The sequence below is a fragment of the Rhinopithecus bieti genome, unplaced genomic scaffold, assembly GCF_001698545.2.
Source record: "Rhinopithecus bieti isolate Rb0 unplaced genomic scaffold, ASM169854v2 scaffold_15136, whole genome shotgun sequence".
NCBI lineage: Eukaryota > Metazoa > Chordata > Mammalia > Primates > Cercopithecidae > Rhinopithecus > Rhinopithecus bieti.
Window position 1 is genome coordinate 288654 of NW_016808217.1, and position 19053 is coordinate 307706.

Genomic DNA, 19053 nt, shown 5'->3' on the forward strand with positions numbered 1-19053 from the left:
TCCAGCTGCTTTCCTACACCCCCTGCACTTCTCCATGTCTAGGACTTTGCTTGTGCCTTTCCTTTCACCTTCAATGCCCTCCCTCCAACTGGCTAAGTCCCAATGTATGTATATAAGAAATTTAGAGGATACCTCTTCTGAATTTATCCCAGGCCCCAACTTCAGCCCCCAGCCTTCCCTACCACCTTGAAGCTGAGTCTGGTTGAAATTCCTCTATTCTCTACCCTTTCCAGTCACAACACTTACCACACTGTTTAACAAGTTCCTCCTTCTTTTTCTGTCTCTGCAGCTAGACCAGGAGCTCCCTACAGGTCAAGACCATGTGTTCTCTGTTGTTTTTTCATGGCAAGGGGAGACATAGGGTTGCAGTAGTGAGTGGGCATCTGTTCTCAGAAGGCAGTGCCTAGAGCACTATAAGTACTTAATAAACTCTTGTGAAATTAAAAAGTGGGTGAAGTCACCATATATGTTTAAAATTGTACAATACACTGGATTTACAGAACACATCTCAAATCCTGTAGAAACAAGACAAACTCACATAAAGCAATTAGCAAAAACTGAAGACTCTAGGATGTAGAATATGAAATAGAATGATTTATGTTAATCAATTGTGTTACATCTCATGAAACCTAATGAATGTTAGAACATGGTAACCAGCCACTCTGGGGGTCTGGATATTCACTTATTTCAGGATTGACTTTTTTAACTCAAACCCAGGAGAGAATTCCTCCTTAAAAGCTAATTCTTGGGACATCTTCTGAGCAAGCCACATACTGAAATCAGTTGTATTCCTTTTTAATTAACCAATGTGAACATCCTCTTTGCTTTCATGACTATGGGATGTATTCCTCAAAGTCACATCCACACTCACAACTATATTGGCTCTCACACAGTACCCTAAGCATGCTCAAGACTTGATAGATACTGCCTGAATTGGTGACTTGCAGAACAGCTGTACACCACTTCTGGGATGGTTTATGATTTCCTTAATAGGAGTCTTGGTTTTCTTTATCCCAAATGTATTGTCTGCAATATCACTCAAGATTGTTAAGATCATAGTCACAATTTAAAAAACAAAAGTATGTATCCTTACTAACCATATTCATAAATATGAGTTACAAAGTGTAGAATAACTTCAGAAGAAGCATACCCCAGAACTACAGAGTAGTGCCATAGGTAAATTGCGTCTTATAGATGCTGTATCTCAGGAGAGGGCACTCAGAGGAGTAGGAAAGGTCTGAAGTGGAAACTGCATGGTTTAATTTGGGTTCCCCCAGAGGTAGACCCTGACACAGGATTATTGCAAATAGATTTGAAATGGGATCCCAAGAAACATCAGCAGGGGGCTGGAGAATGAGAGAGGCAAGAAAAAGAAGCTAAAGGGGAATGTCATTGTAGGAAACAAGGTCTCAATCTCCAGGAGATGGAGCAGAACAGCCTCAGAGTTGACTCACCTTAGCAGTAAGACATCTGAAATATTTAATTTAACAATTCCCATTAGCTATTAGTTGACAGCTGTCCTGAGGGTATTAATTCCCTGCATTTCAACTCACCTGACATCAGGTCAAGCATATTATCATGGCAGAGGGAGCCCTTAGGTAGAAAGTCATGGGTTCTTGTAGCACAAAGAACACAGACTCTATTACATTTCAGTTGAATCTAAGCTGTAGCATGTGTAATAAGCTGTCTCAGCTGATAGACAGGCAAAAAATAATTATGAATTTATTTAGCTTCATTAAGTTTCTGCAATACACCATCCAATAACTGGATTTCCAAATTCGTTCTCAGAATGTTCATTCACTCTTTTTCTACCTAAATGAGAACAATTACCTCAGGCGAATTAAATGTGTCGATTCTGTCCTTTAAACTTTTGCTCAGTCCACATCCAATGCATGTTTCTTGTAGGTCCAGAAGCAGATCCTGATGCAGGGATCCCAGTATAAATGATGTATTAAGGATGTTCTCTTACAAGAAGGCAGGCAGGAAGCAGGAGAGGGAAGGGAAGAAGCCAAGCTGACGTGTGATTTCTCAGGAAGCTCCAACTGCAGCCTGTTCTGCGGAAGGCTCTGAAGTATAAAATATACCCTAGGGTGGTCATGACCTAAGACAAAGGAGCTGGGTTATTCTATTCCCAATAGACAATCAAGCATTGGAAACACTGCCCTGAAATACTCTAGGTGGGGCACATTAAGTTGTCTCATCTGTCACAGATTCTTACATTTTCTGGTTAGTCACAATTTCTGGGAGAAAATTTATATACAGAAAAGTTAGTGGAATACAGTAATCTGTTGTAGCATTTAGACCTGAGGCCATAAGTGATGGTCATCATCCCCCTTCTCTGACACTGTTTTAGATTCCTTGTGAAGCTTTGGCTAGTGCCTCTGTCAGTGTAGGTGGCCTTCCTGGAGGGGCTACTAAAATCACCCTCCCTGAGGAGTCTAGGTCCCTAGTTACCACATTTTATCAAGCCATAGCATGATAATTCTAAGAGGTGTCCCAGTAGGTTTCCCAAGTGCAGAACATTATTTTGTGTGCTCCCCTTATATAGCAGACTATTCTCATGGTCCTGGCAACTCAGCTCTTTCGTGCATCTTCTGCTGCTGAGCATCCACTGAGTTTCAGCTCAAGATCTCACCTCTTCCATAAAACCTTCCCTGGTCCTTGCATTCCTCAGTGCCTTCTTGTCCCCGTAACTCAAAGAAGTTACTGCTTATGCCTCTCATCTGGCCTGAATCGCATTCTGCATTGTAATTCCTCATTACAGAATTTTTATTGACCTTGGACAATGTAATTTGGTTGGCTTGTGAGTGTATGTGTTGTCTTCTTGATGGGAACCTGGGCACCTGAACAGGGTTCTGCCCCACCCTTCACGGGCTGCCTCCAGGGCCCGACACAGGTTGCTGTGCGTCCCCAGGCCTCAGGGAACTCATGTTGAATTAGCAACTGAACGGCTCACAGAATAGCATCTCTGCACCTTAGAACTACTTGTGATTTTTCTCATCATGAGTCTTGCTTCCAAGAGTTCTCTAACTTATTGGTTGTCAGTGACATTCATTATCATTCAGGCCACAATCATCTTTCAAAAAGAACGACAGCTTTCAGAGGCTTGGCCATATTACATTTTAAAACCAGCCCTTAAAAGCATATATTTCTAGATGCTTTATTATTAATCCAAATTATGTGCAAATGAATGCCATACTTTCCCCTACAAAGGACAGGTTTTTGTTGTTGTTGTTGTTCTTTTTTTTTCCTCTTTTGGCATTACTCAGACCTTGAAGTTGACAAACATCCTTAGGGGATATTGGATATTTGTGGAGAAGGCATAGAAACATTTACATAAAGAGGCAATTCAACCTATATTGAACACCTTTTGGGTGCCAGGAATTGCCCAAGGGACTTTATATAAACTGCACTGTCCAGAGCTTTTTTTCTTCTCTTTTTTTCTGAAGCACATACATTGGAATATTTTGAGGCATTTTATAACCTCTTGTGGGAGCTTAAAGAGAAAGGAGGAAAACTCATGTCACTTCGTTTTGCAATTAATTACTTCTTCTGGGAAGACTTTGCCTTGTAATTGTAGTATTTATGTATTTATTATTTCTGATTGCTCCTGTCTTGTATTCTCTATTCAGAAGCAAAACTTTGATACAAAAATAGTGCTAATCTTGACTATGTATCTCCAGGTATCTAATCTACTCTCCACAAATAGTATTGAGATGAAATAAAATGTTACTATTAATAGAGGTAAAAATCTATTGAATGCTTGCTGTAAACCAGGCACTCTGCACAGCCCTTTATACACATCATCTTATTTAATACTCACAGCAATTTTCAGAGGTAGGTTCTACTATCGTCTCTGTTTCATAGATACAGAAATTAAGGCTCAGGGCAGCTGAACAACTCCCCAAAGACCATGCAGCTAGTAAGTAAAGAAATTGAGCTTATGCTACACAGAGGAAAAAAAGCCTTCCTCCTTGGTTCTCTCCTTGGAGATGGCAAAAGAAGTTGTATTCTCAGCCTGTGATCTTGCTAACCAAGAGATCACAAACTCTTTGGGTCTCAGTTTATTTATTGAATTGATACTCTAATGCCCACACTGCTATGCTCATCTGTCTGTCCATCATTTGTCCATCTTCAAGCATTTAACTTTCACTGCTTTATATTTTGCTTATAGGAGTTACTGATAGCTCTCAAAGAACATAAAGTATGTCACATTCATCTTGATACCTATTCTTGATACATCTTGATATACTCAGCCACTATGCTAAATGCTTTAAATATATTAAGTCATTTATTCCTCATGATACCATAAGAAAGGTATTCTTTTTATCCCCACTTATTTCAGACTTAAGGAGGTTATTTGACCCCAATCACAATTACATTAATGGTGTCAGATAGATTTGAACATAGATATCTGGCTCCAGAGTCCATGGTCTTAGTTACCGTGCTATACAAGAAAGCAACTTAATTTTCTTCTCAAACCCAGGTGCTGTTTCAGAAGAGATTTTCATATGTGTTTTTATCTCCTTTTTCTCTTTACTCTTTAGCTCTTGTTTTATTCCATGATCTGCATTTATTTTGTGTAACTAGAGATGTGATTTTCACTGCACATTACTTTTAAAATCCCAGATATGAAATCACATATGGAAATTAATTTTAATTTACCATTTTTTTTCTTAGAAACAATATTGGAAGAGAAAAATTTTCCTCTAATTTTCAAGTTTTATGACCTTAAATGTCATGGGTAGCAAAAATGCCACTTTGGCATAATAATAATTTTGAGTAAAAAAATTGTGAAGCTATAGATACCAAAAAAAAAAAAAAGAAGGAGAAGAAGAAGCGCTCTGCCCTCCACCTGTTTTCCTAAAATTAGGAAGTAAATTTGCAAAAATGCACCTCTTCACCTCTGTACCAGGAAAGACGAAAGTTAATCACCTTTAGATCCTTGTCAGCCTGGAGAAGGGATGGTACCAGAAGGGTCTGCAGAATAAACTTTACCAACTACACTTCGTCTACCACTAGTTTTTCATATATTTGCATTTCCACAATTTACTATTCCTAGAGGTTAAAGGTCCCTTTCCTCTGTATTGTCACTTCTCTTTTTTTTTTTTTTTTTTTTGAGACGGAGTCTGGCTCTGTCGCCCAGGCTGGAGTGCAGTGGCCGGATCTCAGCTCACTGCAAGCTCCGCCTCCCGGGTCCACGCCATTCTCCTGCCTCAGCCTCCCGAGTAGCTGGGACTACAGGCGCCGCCATCTCGCCCGGCTAATTTTTTGTATTTTTTAAGTGGAGACGGGGTTTCACTGTGTTAGCCAGGATGGTCTCGACTTCCTGACCTTGTGATCCGCCCGCCTCGGCCTCCCAAAGTGCTGGGATTACAGGCTTGAGCCACCGCGCCCGGCCTACACTTCTCTAAAAATTTATTGTTCCTTTGCTATGTAAGTCCGAGTTCTAACCAAACCTTTAAGTTACTTATCCCTGAGTTTCTCTCATGTACATATGATATACACACATTAGTAAACTGTTAGTTCTTTGCTCATTAATCTCTCTTTTGTTGCAGAGCTTCAACTGAGAATCTAGAAGAGAGTAGACAGAAAAGTATTTTTCCCTTCCCTCCAAATGCAAGGATAATCGTACGTGAGTCCAGGAGGAAGGTAAGTAATATTAAAGATACAAGAAGATAAATAGCTTCAGACTTTGCCTTTTAGACTTTCAGAAAATAAGGGTTTAGATGAAAATCAACCCAAATCTAGGATAAAGCAATTACAATGAGTGGTAGGTCTCAGATATGCTAATTTTGGTCTCTGCAGGTCATAGAAAACAGAATTAAGACATAGGGACTGAAAAACATTGTTAAGTAAGTCCTTCATCTTTAAAAGTGAGAAGTAATAAATAATTTAAGATTCAAACTAAGCAAAACATAATTTTGAAAAATGAACGCTATGACGAAAAAATCAACAGCAGTAAAGCGTCTAAAAAGAGAAAAAAGATTGGTCAGTTAAGCTATTCATTGTGAAAACTTTGAGGTATAACCAAAGAATATCCAAAAGCATTTCTGCCATCAAAACATTACCTTTAAGATTAATATTAAGAAATAAAGGAAACGAAGCCTAAAATATAAACAGATTCATTTTTTAATGTGACTTTTATTATTTACTTAAAAATCTGCAGTCAGAAAACATAAAAAGAACATTCACTAACCAGAGCCAAGTGACTACTCTCCCACAAGTTCTTAACACTTTGCAGTAAATTGTTATAGAAATAACCAATATCTCACACACACACACACACACACACAGAGCACACACACACACAGCACACACACACACACAGACACACACACACAGAGCACACACACACAGACACACACACACAGAGCACACACACACAGAGCACACACACACACACACAGAGCACACACACACAGAGCACACACACACAGACACACACACAGAGCACACACACACAGAGCACACACACACACAGAGCACACACACACAGAGCACACACACACACAGAGCACACACACACACACAGAGCACACACACACAGAGCACACCCACACACAGACACACACACACAGAGCACACACACAGAGACACACACACACAGAGCACACACACATACACACAGAGCACACACACACACAGAGCACACACACACACACAGAGCACACACACACAGAGCACACACACACACACAGAGCACACACACACAGAGCACACACACACACAGAGCACACACACACACACAGAGCACACACACACAGAGCACACACACACACAGAGCACACACACACACACACAGAGCACACACACACACAGAGCACACACACACACACAGAACACACACACACACACAGAGCACACACACACACAGAGCACACACACACACACAGAGCACACACACACAGAGCACACACACACAGAGCACACACACACAGAGTACACACATTCTTCCCAGCTTTCTTGCAATTGGTTTGGGATCCATTAGTGAGAGATGTTTTTGTAGCCACAAGTAAACAAATTTAGAAAAGAAAATAGAATAAAATAACATTGAAGCATATGACCTCAAACTAGGGAAGCAATAATATACAAAGTAAAGATAGATGATGATGGATAGGTAAATCATAGATAGACCATAAACAGGTGGGTGGATAGATAGATAGATAGATAGATAGATTGATTGATAGATAGATAGATAGCTACATACATACATACATATATGCATACATACAAATATTTCAATTAATGTGTATTCAAAAAAAGATTAATCACAATATTCACTCAGAATATTTAACTGTAGAAAGGTTATATTCCAAGGCCATCAACAGGCCAATACAGGTCTGCAAATGTTTATCTCTGACAAGATGAGTACTGAAATTGAGAGTAAGTCTTTAGAAACTTTTATAGACGTTTGGCAAAGAAATTTCAGGTCTGTTGAATCTAATGATAAAAAAAGAGTTGCATTTTGTGCCTTTTAATAATTTTGTAGTAATTGATTTTATTCTATTTTATGAAACAATCAGCATTAGAAATTAAAAAAAAATAAAATTATCCTTTTCCCACAGGTAGTTTGAGGAGCATGGAACAAAATTATATTTGGTCTTGGGGAAACTAGGGGTTCTTCCTTCTGTTGTGGTTATAAAAAATATACTTTTAACGGGCCTATCATTTTATTTTTGCAGAGATTGTAATTGCTCACTATCAATGTAAGATAAATTACAGGAGGTGAGTGAACTGAGAGAAGGGAAAAAATACCTTCCTGTTTAGTAGTTACAAGTTAGAACTGTAGGCACAGTGTAACATTAGGAAATACAGCTGCTGGTACACCAGTAGTTTGCCCTTTTGTACAAATAGTCCCAAGGTTATTATTATTTTTTGTATCTATACAGTTTTTCAAAACTTTGTTGTGGACTTCATTCTGTGATTCACAGACATGACAAGATAACTTGTCCTATTAACTTCTGGGCTAAAGCTACCTTTTAGACTAAAGGACAAGGAAAATGTAAGCATCCCTTTTAGGTTTTGGGGAATTCGTGGTATCTGTGACATTAGCCTCGCTTTGTTTTTGGTGGCACTTTTCCTGTGCTGTGGTTTGCTGTCCATGTAGGGCAAAGCTGAGCTGGATGTATGTAAGCAAAAGGTGCCCAAGAGTATAAAGAACTAAAATCTTTATGCAAAAACAAAAGAAGATGTAAACCTCAAGCGTCCCTCCACCCATTTACACTTCTTAGCTCCAAACCGCAAAGAGAACAAAAAGGTACTTTCTCAGACTTGTTTGTTTGTCACGTTTTCTGAGAAAAGTCATGGTTAACTCTTAAATGCACTGTCCTGGCCTTACTCTTAGATGTTGATCTTTTCAAAAAATTGGTAACAGTTGACTGCTCTTAGAGAGCATCTACCTTGCCCCCCCAAACCATATCCCTGTTTCTTGGTCCACTGGTCCTATGACCAGCCTTGAAGTATGGTACCTGTAATGTACAAAATCTTTGCAAATTGCCAGATGTCAAGGCTACTTCACGTTTAGACCAACCTTCGTGCTAGCAACACATACTTTTTTTTTTTTTCTCACCTCTATAACCTCTAAGAAGAAGTTTTTGTAAAATTAGGGCACAGTTCGTTTTGCTGCCAGGCAGTTGTCTCTCCAGAATTCCTTCACGTGGACTGTGTCTATGGGTGAAAGTATATGGCTAATGTGAAATTCAATGCCGCAGATGACACTCACCTTGAAAAGGAACTCAGAATAGAAATGATATTAACGTGTCCTCTAGGTGTTAAATAGAACAGCTGGAAAAGAGTTGAAATTATCATTGACTGAGCCCCATTTTTGAGCCCCATTTTCCGTTGATCTGGAGCCGGCGTGTCCATTAAGGTTATTGGAAGGACCTAAGAACACCTGTAGCCAGATTTGCTAAAATTGACATCATCTGCTAACAGAGGGTAGGCCAAGAGGCTGCCTAGATTCCTGTTCCTCACAGAGTAGAAGTAATCTGCTAATTTTAAAACAGAAAAACTTAGGAGAGAAAATATGAAGAGTCCTAAAACCCCATGTTTCTTTGTTTTGTTTTGTTCTGTTTTTTGAGGTGGAGCCTTGCTCTCTTACCCAGCCTGGAGTGCAGTGGCGCAATCTCTCCTTACTGCAACTTCTGCCTCCCGAGTTCAAGCAATTCTCCTGCTTCAGCCTCCCAAGTAGCTGGGACTACAGGCACCCACCACAATGCCCAGCTAATTTTTTTTTTTGTATTTTTAGTAGAAACAGGGTTTCACCACATTGGCCAGGCTAGTCTCGAGCTCCTGACCTCAGGTGATCTGCCCACCTCAGCCTCCCAAAGTGCTGGAATTACAGGCATGAGCCACTGCAACTGACCCTAAAAACCCATATTAATGTTAATATTTTAAAAGATAAGGAAAATTAGATGAGTTACAGTTATCTTTCAAATGAGTTTAAAAGAGGAAGAGTTTAAAAGCATCTATTACACGTAATAGATACATAAAAAGGGAACTCTAGGAATAGCAACAGTAAACTTGTCAGATAAAAAGGAAAATCCAACATGTGTCAGAAATAACCATTTATTGTGGACATCCTAGTGGTTTCTATTAAAAAAGATCTCCTCTAAATTTCAAAATAAAATACAATAAATTGTAGCCTACAAAGATATGTTTACAAAGTAAAAACAAGCACACAATGCAAAGTAGTAGTATTAAATGAGTAATCACCCAGCAAAAAGAATATTAATTTATGCTATTACTATTACTAAGGAAGTGCTAACACAATAAACTCACCGTCAAACTAAAATACATACTAAATAAATATTTAAAGCCATTAGAAGAGGGAAGGAAGACAACAACACAAAATCACAAATAAAACAATGAAAAGATAAAATAAAATAAATTTTTGATAAAATAGCAGTAATATTAAGAGTGCTTTGGAAAAAAATAGTGAAATTTATGCATTTGAATTTAAACAATTTATCAAACACTGAGAAATATGTTAATAAAATTTGGAATAAAAAACTAAGAAACCCAGCAATTTGCTTGTGTTTATATAATATTTGTTATTTTATTCACTCTTCAATGATTTAAACCAGTGTCCAAATCTCCTAGGAAATTGAGACCTTCAGTGAGATGGAGGGTAGGTCCTGTTCACGTTTCAGTTACCTATATAATAAGTGTTCTGTAAATGTTTTTAAATGAAAGAGAATGTTGAGAGAGTTCTAGGTTATAGGAAAAGAAAAGAGATTTAAAACAATACAAAAGTAAATAATTACTTAAAATAAAACTACCTTACTTTGGCATATTTACTGGACAATTTTCCAAACACTGAAAAGAGATAGGGAAGATAAAATGAAGTATTATTTTTTGAGAGATAAGTGCTAGGCACCATGCTCAGAGCATTACATTAAAAGAGGAGAGAGAGAGAGAGAAAGACAGAGAGAGAGAGAGAGAGAGAGGTGAAAATTATAACAGAAGACACTGATTTATCAATGTTTGTGAGCAATAAAATTATGACACTAGAAAATAGGATAAAAGTAAATACTAAAACAAATTAAGCTCTTTCTGTTGTAGAATCTAAGGAAACCCCAAGCATTGCAGTTAAATTCTTAAATACTAGTGACAGCTAGAGTGTGAAATGAATGGATTCCATTTCTGGCAGCAAAAACTGAGTACCTACAAATCAATGCATTAAGAAAGAGATGTTTTTTAAACACACATATACCCCACTCTAAATGTACAAGAACACACCCATCAGTGGAGAGGGAAAGCCTCTATGAGATTGAAAAGGCTTTAAAATACCTACATTATTCTAAGTAGCAACCCATGTCAGTGGTATTATTTCTGAGTCCTGTCAACCCCCATCCACACTCCATCTTAACTGCCACCACTAGATTGAATTATCCTAAAATAGAAACCTTATGATACATCCAAAGGTCTAAAACCTCTTCATCCCCCAAACTCCACCCTTGCCATAGCACAGAAAAGATCAAATTCCAAAGTCATACAAGTGGCCCCATCCATTCTCGATGTATCTCTACTTACTTTTTAAGAAATTCATAATTATTAAGTTTTTGTTGTTATTTATGGCAGTAAGAACATTTACCATAGAACCTGTCCTTTTAACAAATTTGTAAGTGTATAGTATCGTTAACCATAGACATGATGTTGTACAGCCAATCTCTAGAACATATTTTTCTTGCATAATTGAAACTTCATGTATATTGAACAGTAACTCCCCATTTCATCCTCCTTCCAGCCCCTGGAAGCCACCTTTCCACTCTCTGCTTCTATGAGATTATTTTAGGTATTCGTGTAAGTCAAATCATACTGTATCTTTCCTTCTGTGACTAGTTTATCTCACTTAGCAAAATGTCCTTCAGGTTCACCCATGTTGTTGCACTTACTTTTTATATTCATTTTCTGTTATCCTCAAAGTTGCTCATTTATTGACCTCCAATGTCAATGTCATAGGCTCCCCAACCCTGCACTTTTTTATTTATGTGTCTTTTCATGAAGCTTTTCTACATTTTTGCAATTTAGATTACTTATCCTTTCATCACAGGGCATTTAGTCTTGTATGCTGCCATTTATTGAAACTTTATACTTCATTTTGACATTTCTTGTTGGCTTTGTTTATACTGCAATTTACAAGTCTGTGTGTTTCTGTCTGAAGTTTCCAATTAGGTTAAACACATGTCTTACACCACATTTATATCTCCCATAGTATTTAGTACAGTGTCTTACATGTAGTAATTGTGCAGTAAATACGGTTTAATCGATTGAATGGTTGTAAACTCCTTGAGGGAACATTTTATTTGGTTTACTATCCCCAAAGCCTGGGAAGTACTTGACATATAGTAAATGCTCAGTAAATGTTGTGTTGTGCGTGAGGAGAAACCGAAAGAGGAAATTAGATGATTCTGCTAAGACCATACATTGCTGAATACAGGGGTCAATTCTCAGTTCTCGTCTTACTTGACCTAAATGCTTTTGATCCAGCTGATGGCTTCTTCCTACTAAAAATGCTTCCTTTGCTAGATTGCCAGCATATTCCTTGTCTTGGTTTTTCTCCTGTGTCACTGACTGTTCCTTCTCAGTCTAATTTGCCAACTTTTTGTCTTCTCCCAGTTGCTTTCTCTGCAATGTGTTAGGGGTCAGTCAGTCTTCTTCTCTTCTCATAACTACATTCACTCCCTAGGGGATCTCATTAGTTCATGATTTTAAAAATCCCACGTGTTGGCCGGGCGCAGTGGCTCAAGCCTGTAATCCCAGCACTTTGGGAGGCCAAGAAGGGCGGATCACGAGGTCAGGAGATCGAGACCATCCTGGCTAACATGGTGAAACCCCGTCTCTACTAAAAAATACAGAAAACTAGCCGGGCGAGGTGGCGGGCGCCTGTAGTCCCAGCTACTAGGGAGGCTGAGGCAGGAGAATGGCATGAACCCGGGAGGCGCAGCTTGCAGTGAGCTGAGATCCGGCCACTGCACTCCAGCCTGGGCAGCAGAGTGAGGCTAGCTCCCAAAAAAAAAAAAAAAAAAAAAATCCCACGTGTTGCTGACTCCCGTATTTACACCTTCAACATTGACACCTTTGCCAGCTCCAAAGCTATGGTGTCCTATTGCCTACTTGATGTTTCTACTGAGATGGCCAACACCGTTTCTAATGAATAGACCCCTGGTCTTCCTCCCTGAGCCTGCCCTCCAACAGTATCCTCCATCTCAGTTCAAAATGGAAACATCCTTTTCTAGTATCTCGAACATTATTGGCAATCTCATTCTCTTATGTCTCAATCCATGAGGAAACACTGTTGTGCTCTACTTTCAAAATATTTACAGACAGCAACACCTTCTCACCTCCCACCCCTCTACCTGTCCAACCTGAAACATAACCATTGTTTATGGGAATTGTTACCAAAGTATCCACAGTTTATTCCCCACATGGCAGCCAGAGGGGTCCTTTTAGAATGGAAGTCAGATCATGTCACTCCTCTTTCATAACCCCAGAACAGCTCTCTCTTTCACTCAAAGCAAAACTCAATGTTGTTACAAGAAAACATCCAATTGAACTTCCCAAATCCTCTCTGACTTCATCTCCTGCTAATTTCCCTCTTGCTCACATTCCTTTAGCTACCATGTTCCCCTTTTCATTTATTTTAGTCATCTATTGCTCCATAATAAGCCACCCCAGAATTCAGTGGCTTAAAATGATTTGTTATGTTCTCTGTTGGGTCTGTGGATTGACTGACTTCAACTTGGGCATTTGTGCTTTAAGACTTCTTGTGTGGTTACAGTCTAGTGTCAGCTAAGTCTCAAGTCATCTGAAGGATCCGTGGGCTGACATCCACAGTAGCTTGCTCACTCCAGTGACTGACAGTTGATGCTGAGAGCTAAGCTGGGATTGTGGACCAGAGTACCTACATACCTCTGGCCGTGGCCTTTCCACATGCCTTGGGCTTCTCATAGCACAGCAGCTATGGCATTCAGTGTTCTGAGGGTCAGAGTCCCAAGAGCAAGTGTTACAGGAGGCAAGAAGTAGAAGTTACCAAGCCAGTTAAAGACTATGCTTGGAACTGGCCCATCAACACTTCTACAATATTCTACTGGTTAAAGCAGTTACCAGACCTGCCAGAATTTGAGGGCATGGAGTAATAAACTCCACTTCCTCATGGTAACATGGCAAGGTCACATTGCAAAGGAGCACGTGGGATAGAAGATATTATCAGGGAAGTCTTTGGAAAATACAGTCCGTCATCCTATTCTTAAAACACAACAGCTGCACTCTCACCTCAGTGCTTGCACTAGCCTTTCCCTCTGCCTAGAATGCTTTTCTCTTGATATAAGTATGTTTTGCTTCCTCACAGCTTTCTAGTCTTTGCTCTCTCACTTACTTCAACTCTGCTATTATATCACCTTCTCGATGAGCTCTTCCTGGACCACTCTACTGAACATGACACATAAACAGTCTCCTTGGTGACCAAGGGCTCACTATTACCCATGAACTTTGGCTTGACCAAACTTCAGCCAGATTTCTCCCCTCCCTGCAGGCCCCTATGTTTTGACTTGCCCTCAAGTTTAAATAAGCACTAAGCACCTCAGGTGCAGAATATCCTCCTCAACACTCATTCCGAGAATCAGCCAACCACAAAGAAAAACAATTTCTCTGCTGAAGCAACCTGATTTTGCCACCTTCTTACCCTACCCTCTTGCCTTTTGCCCCAACAAACTTCCCTGCCAGTTTTACCTCTCCCCTTCTCCAAAAGATGTGTCCCCTTCTGTTTGATTTTGAGGCACTTGAGATTTCTGAGATGGAAGCATTCTCCCTGCTGTTTAAGTTTCCATTTACCTAAGTCTGCATTGATTTGGATTGAACACCTAGCACTCTCAATACTGTTTACCCTACCCCCGTTTTTCACATTACACATTACCTTTTACGTACTAAATGTCGTCTCTATTTAACTTCAACTATTTATTATGTTTATTGTCTGTCGCCTTCCATTAGGATATAAACTGCCTGACAGCAGGATGCCTTTCTGTTTCATCTACTGAATTCCCATCACCTACTACAAACATGATAAGTGCTCAAAAAGCCCTCGTGAATCTAATGGATAAACTTATTCTTACCTGTGATGTGATAAGAGCAGTTTTCGTCTAATACATAGATACAGAATAAAGAAATATTTGTTACTGGTTCTGCCAGGATCTCATTCTCCACTCCAGTTAACTGAATCTCTGACATGTTCCTTGAGCTTGTTTTAAATTCTTGTTTTAATCATCTAACTCCTGTAATACTGTCCCATTCTTTTTAGCCCTTCCTAACTTCCTTTCCTCTGCCCTTCAACTCAGCTCAGAAACTGGGGCCTCATGATTTGTGGACAGTTGTCCCTGATGCTGTTAACTCACAGGCTTTTCAATCATTTCCTCTGAGTAGATTCCAGTGCTTTTCTGTTGAACTCAGATCCCAGCTGTACCAGCCACCTGTCTAGCCCTTCCCTATCAGATCCCAGGTATACCAGCCATCTCTCCACCCCAGCTTTCCCTCCTTCCTTGGGCAGGTACCATTCCTGTTTCTGACACCTCCAATCATCCATGTCCCACTTTAGTGAACAAAGTGCCTTATAACCACATCCTAGACAGAAGAAAAGAAGAATCATTGCTTCATGATCATGCATAGGTAATATTTGTGGAGTGAATTTGTGTCAAAAAGATCTGGAGGCACAGTGGTTTAACATTCTAAGTTATTCCCCTATTCCAAGGACTTCGGCAAAGGGAGGGGAAAGAATCAAAAGTTTTATGATGATCATAATGAGTTTCAGGTCATGACCACATAATTCACCTTGTTATTACACACTTCTGATCCTTTAAGTAAAATACCAGAGCCCCAGTAAAACGAATGAGATACCAGTGCCTAAGGATTTCACCCAAGCATCGCTAATTAAGGGTTATCTTCAAATGCATTCAAGCTACATAAGTCTCTTGAGTTTGCATAATTGAGCTGGAAATCAGTTGAAGGAAATTTATGGGATTTTTAGCCCAGGAGAGAAAGCAAGAAAGTTGGAAAACTCAAAACCATGGGGAAACAAAACAAACACACACACACACACACAAAAACTTCCTTCACATTGAAAAATGAAGGTTTTGTTTCTGACAATTTTTTTGATGTAAAAAAAAAAAAAGATGTATAAAAGATGTATCTTTTATATCCTCTTTGTCTTGTTTTCCAATTTTTAGACCTCCAAATGAGGTAGAGGGTGAAAGAAAGAGCCTGAGAATCCAAGTCCTAAGTCTTGGGTTATACCTTCCCCTATTCAATATCTGAGTCTCATATGTGAAATATAAATAAAAATTACTGTATCCACTCCATGGGGTTATAATGTGGATTAAACAAGAGGATGAATTGAAAATACAACAAGTCCTCAATGTCATCCACAGGTTCTTGAAAACGGTGACTTTAAGTGAAAGGATTTATAACAAAATAGGTTCATTGATACAAGCAAAGTTAAGTTCCTACAGCATATTGTTGGTCACAGAAACATCACCAAACTTCTAAACAAAAACCAAAGCACTTCTAATGGTAAACGTTGAAACAAATGTGAGCACCCTCTCGCTCTCTCTGTCTCGTATATATATATTATAATTAATATATATAAATAAATATATGAAAATTATTTTATATATATACTTCCATTATATATGAAAATCTTTCTCATAATTATATACATCATATATATATATATATGAAAGATTAACAAAAACAGGATAATTATTTACCCGATTATTTCAGTTCAGGGTCATGGGTAGCTGAAGCCTATCCCAGCACTTGTGACCTGGACATAGAAGTTCATGGAGTGGGGAGGGATTGCATTGGGAGTTATACCTGATGTAAATGACGAGTTGATGGGTGCTGACGAGTTAATGGGTGCAGCACACCAACATGGCACAAGTATACATATGTAACAAACCTGCATGTTATGCACATGTACCCTAGAACTTAAAGTATAATTAAAAAAAAAAAAAAAAAAAAAAAGTTCATGGTGGCCTGCAACCTTGTTTGGAATTAGAATATGGAGCTGATCACATTGTTGGCCTCAAGGGAACCTTGGATAGCCTTGTGAGTGAGGAGGCAACAATGAAAGTGGAAAGTGGGGCTCTAGAAAGCTCAAGGCTCTCTATTGGAACAAAGAGAGCAGAGGGATGAGATGTTATGAATTAAATAGGATGGAGATTTGATGGTAACTTAGACAGCATGGCCTGTTGTATTTCAAAGAACAAAGAGCCTTCTAAACCTTTGCATAGAAACACAATCATAGGGTTTAAGCAGCAAGGGTTTTTTCTCTGTATAATAAGTATACAAAGGTTATACAATTGACAACACAATCTCTATAAAAAGCTTTTTTAGCCACTCCCATCTTCAGTCTCTTCTATGAACTGTCTACATTATTTGCCCAACCGTTTATTTTTTACAAAATTTCCTTAATTTTTTCCATTTAAAAAATTTGAGTTGTCATTTAATTTTACATGTAACTTTGCCTGACCTTTATCTATGTTTTGAGCAACTTGAGCACTGGAAATTTGTTTATTTTGTAACCTCCAGAGTATGGAGGATTATTATTTTCCCTAAAATCCTAGCACTTGTGATTTTTAAATTCTATCCACTGGATGAATCAATACAAGTGAATAGAAGATAGAATAATACCTCATCTACAAGAATTCACTGCACTAGCAGTCTTATCTATTAGAAATATGTGAAAGAATCAATGAGTAAGAAAAAAAAGCTTTCAAATAACCAAAATAAATGTTACTAAATCATTTTTGCCATCTTAAATGAGTATTAAATAAGTAAAGGCAAAACCTAAGATGATTACATCTAGGAATTATTTTACAATATGACACAGGAATTAAGTATAGCATCAATAACCTTTGACCAAGTGAAACAGGCTTTTTTAAAGATAACATAAACTTGTATTATTTTTTCATCCAAACCCTAGCAGCCTAATCCCCTCTCCTTGCTATAGAGAGAAGCCATTCTCAGATAACAAGAGCTTAAGCAAAGTAATTTTTGCAGAGTATACTTTGAAGGAGGGAAAAAAGCCCTTTACATTTCAGCATTTTTATGGATGAATGCAATAGGCAACAGAAACAAAAATAGCTTTTGTAAAAGTGCAATAAATGAAAGCTGTTCATAATTGGTGTTCTATAAGGAATTACAAATGAAGAATTTGAGAAGTCTCTGGAGTTACACTTTCCACACAGATACAAGGTAGTGACTTATCTGAAACAGAATTATTTGGCACACCTGGCATGGACAAGCATGAACCACCGAAGAGATTCAGCAAAATGTGTAAAATCAGACATGAATTAGTAAGAACATCTAATCAAGCACAAGAGAGCAATATTACCCAGAATACATTACTAAAGTACTCAGTGTCACCTGAGTGGGCAAAGACGGGAGGCATCGACCTGTTAGAGCTTCATCAGGATATCATTTTACTGTGAGATGATGACATTGTGCTTAAGTAAACCAATTAGGAAGTCATTCACAGTTGATCTTATGTATTAAATTAGTCATTTGTAACTAGTTCTTTATGTTATCTTTAAAAAACATCAAGTAAAAAGCACTGTTCAGATATTGTTAGAAAGAGGTTTTATATAGCAATTGCAGGTACAACTTAGTTGCTCAAAATGATGGAAGCTCACAAATGGCGAAAAAGATGATTTAATAATTTTTTCTTCAAAATGTATAAACAGAAATAAATCACAACTAGATAGGCAAAGAAAAGTTACATTAAAACCTAAAAGGTGGCCCTGGCAAAATAAAATAAGCACACTTTGGAAATTAAAAATATGCATTTTAAAACCTAAACTTCCAGAACCCACCTGGTTATGTCAATATTAGCAACTTAAATAAGATTAAATTAAAAAGTAATATTTTGAGTTTGGCTGCAACAGAGTATGGGAGTTACCTAGACTGTTCTTCCTCCCTTCACAAAGGTAAACAACTATGAAACGGAACAAAATAGGTGAAGCATTTTTTGGAGGAGGACTGCAATGCTAGCAAAAAAGCAAACACATGTAGTGAGATCAATGTTTTCTCAACTTTCTGCCATAGGGAACTTTCAGGGATCTGCATGTTACAAGGAGATGGAGCCCAAGGAAAGCACGGCAGTGTTGCTGAGCTGGGGTGGCAGAGATTAAAGTTGAGGGCTGCGAATGCAAACTAGAATTTGCAGGGCAGATTAACAAAGAGAAGGGCACTATTCAGACAAGAGTCCTCAGAATGCTGGATGGGGAAATCTCAGTGGATCCTTGGCCCAGAGCTGAGCTGGACATATATAGAGCCAGTCTCTTCGAGAGCTCGCAGGAAATACCACAGTGCTTACCAACTGTATTTCTGAGTACAAAGGAAATACATTAGAATTCAATAACTAAAAACATAAAATACGCGACTATTTCGAAATTAAACAACACACTTCCAAATAGCACATAGGTTGAAAAAGAAATCACAAAGGACATTAAAATATTTGGAACAATCATAGTAAAAACACAGCAAATAAAAAAATAT

General features: G+C 38.4%; 1 pseudogene across 1 annotated transcript in view; it reads left to right on the top strand.

Annotated features, from left to right (window-relative positions):
* Nucleotides 1–19053, top strand: part of LOC108538066 (40S ribosomal protein S24 pseudogene) — a 56412-nt pseudogene that overhangs the window by 9615 nt on the left and 27744 nt on the right. Inside the window, exon 3 of the transcript XR_001887991.1 lies at nucleotides 5559–5652. The product of XR_001887991.1 is annotated as a 40S ribosomal protein S24 pseudogene (transcript). The remainder of the gene's footprint in view (nucleotides 1–5558; nucleotides 5653–19053) is intronic.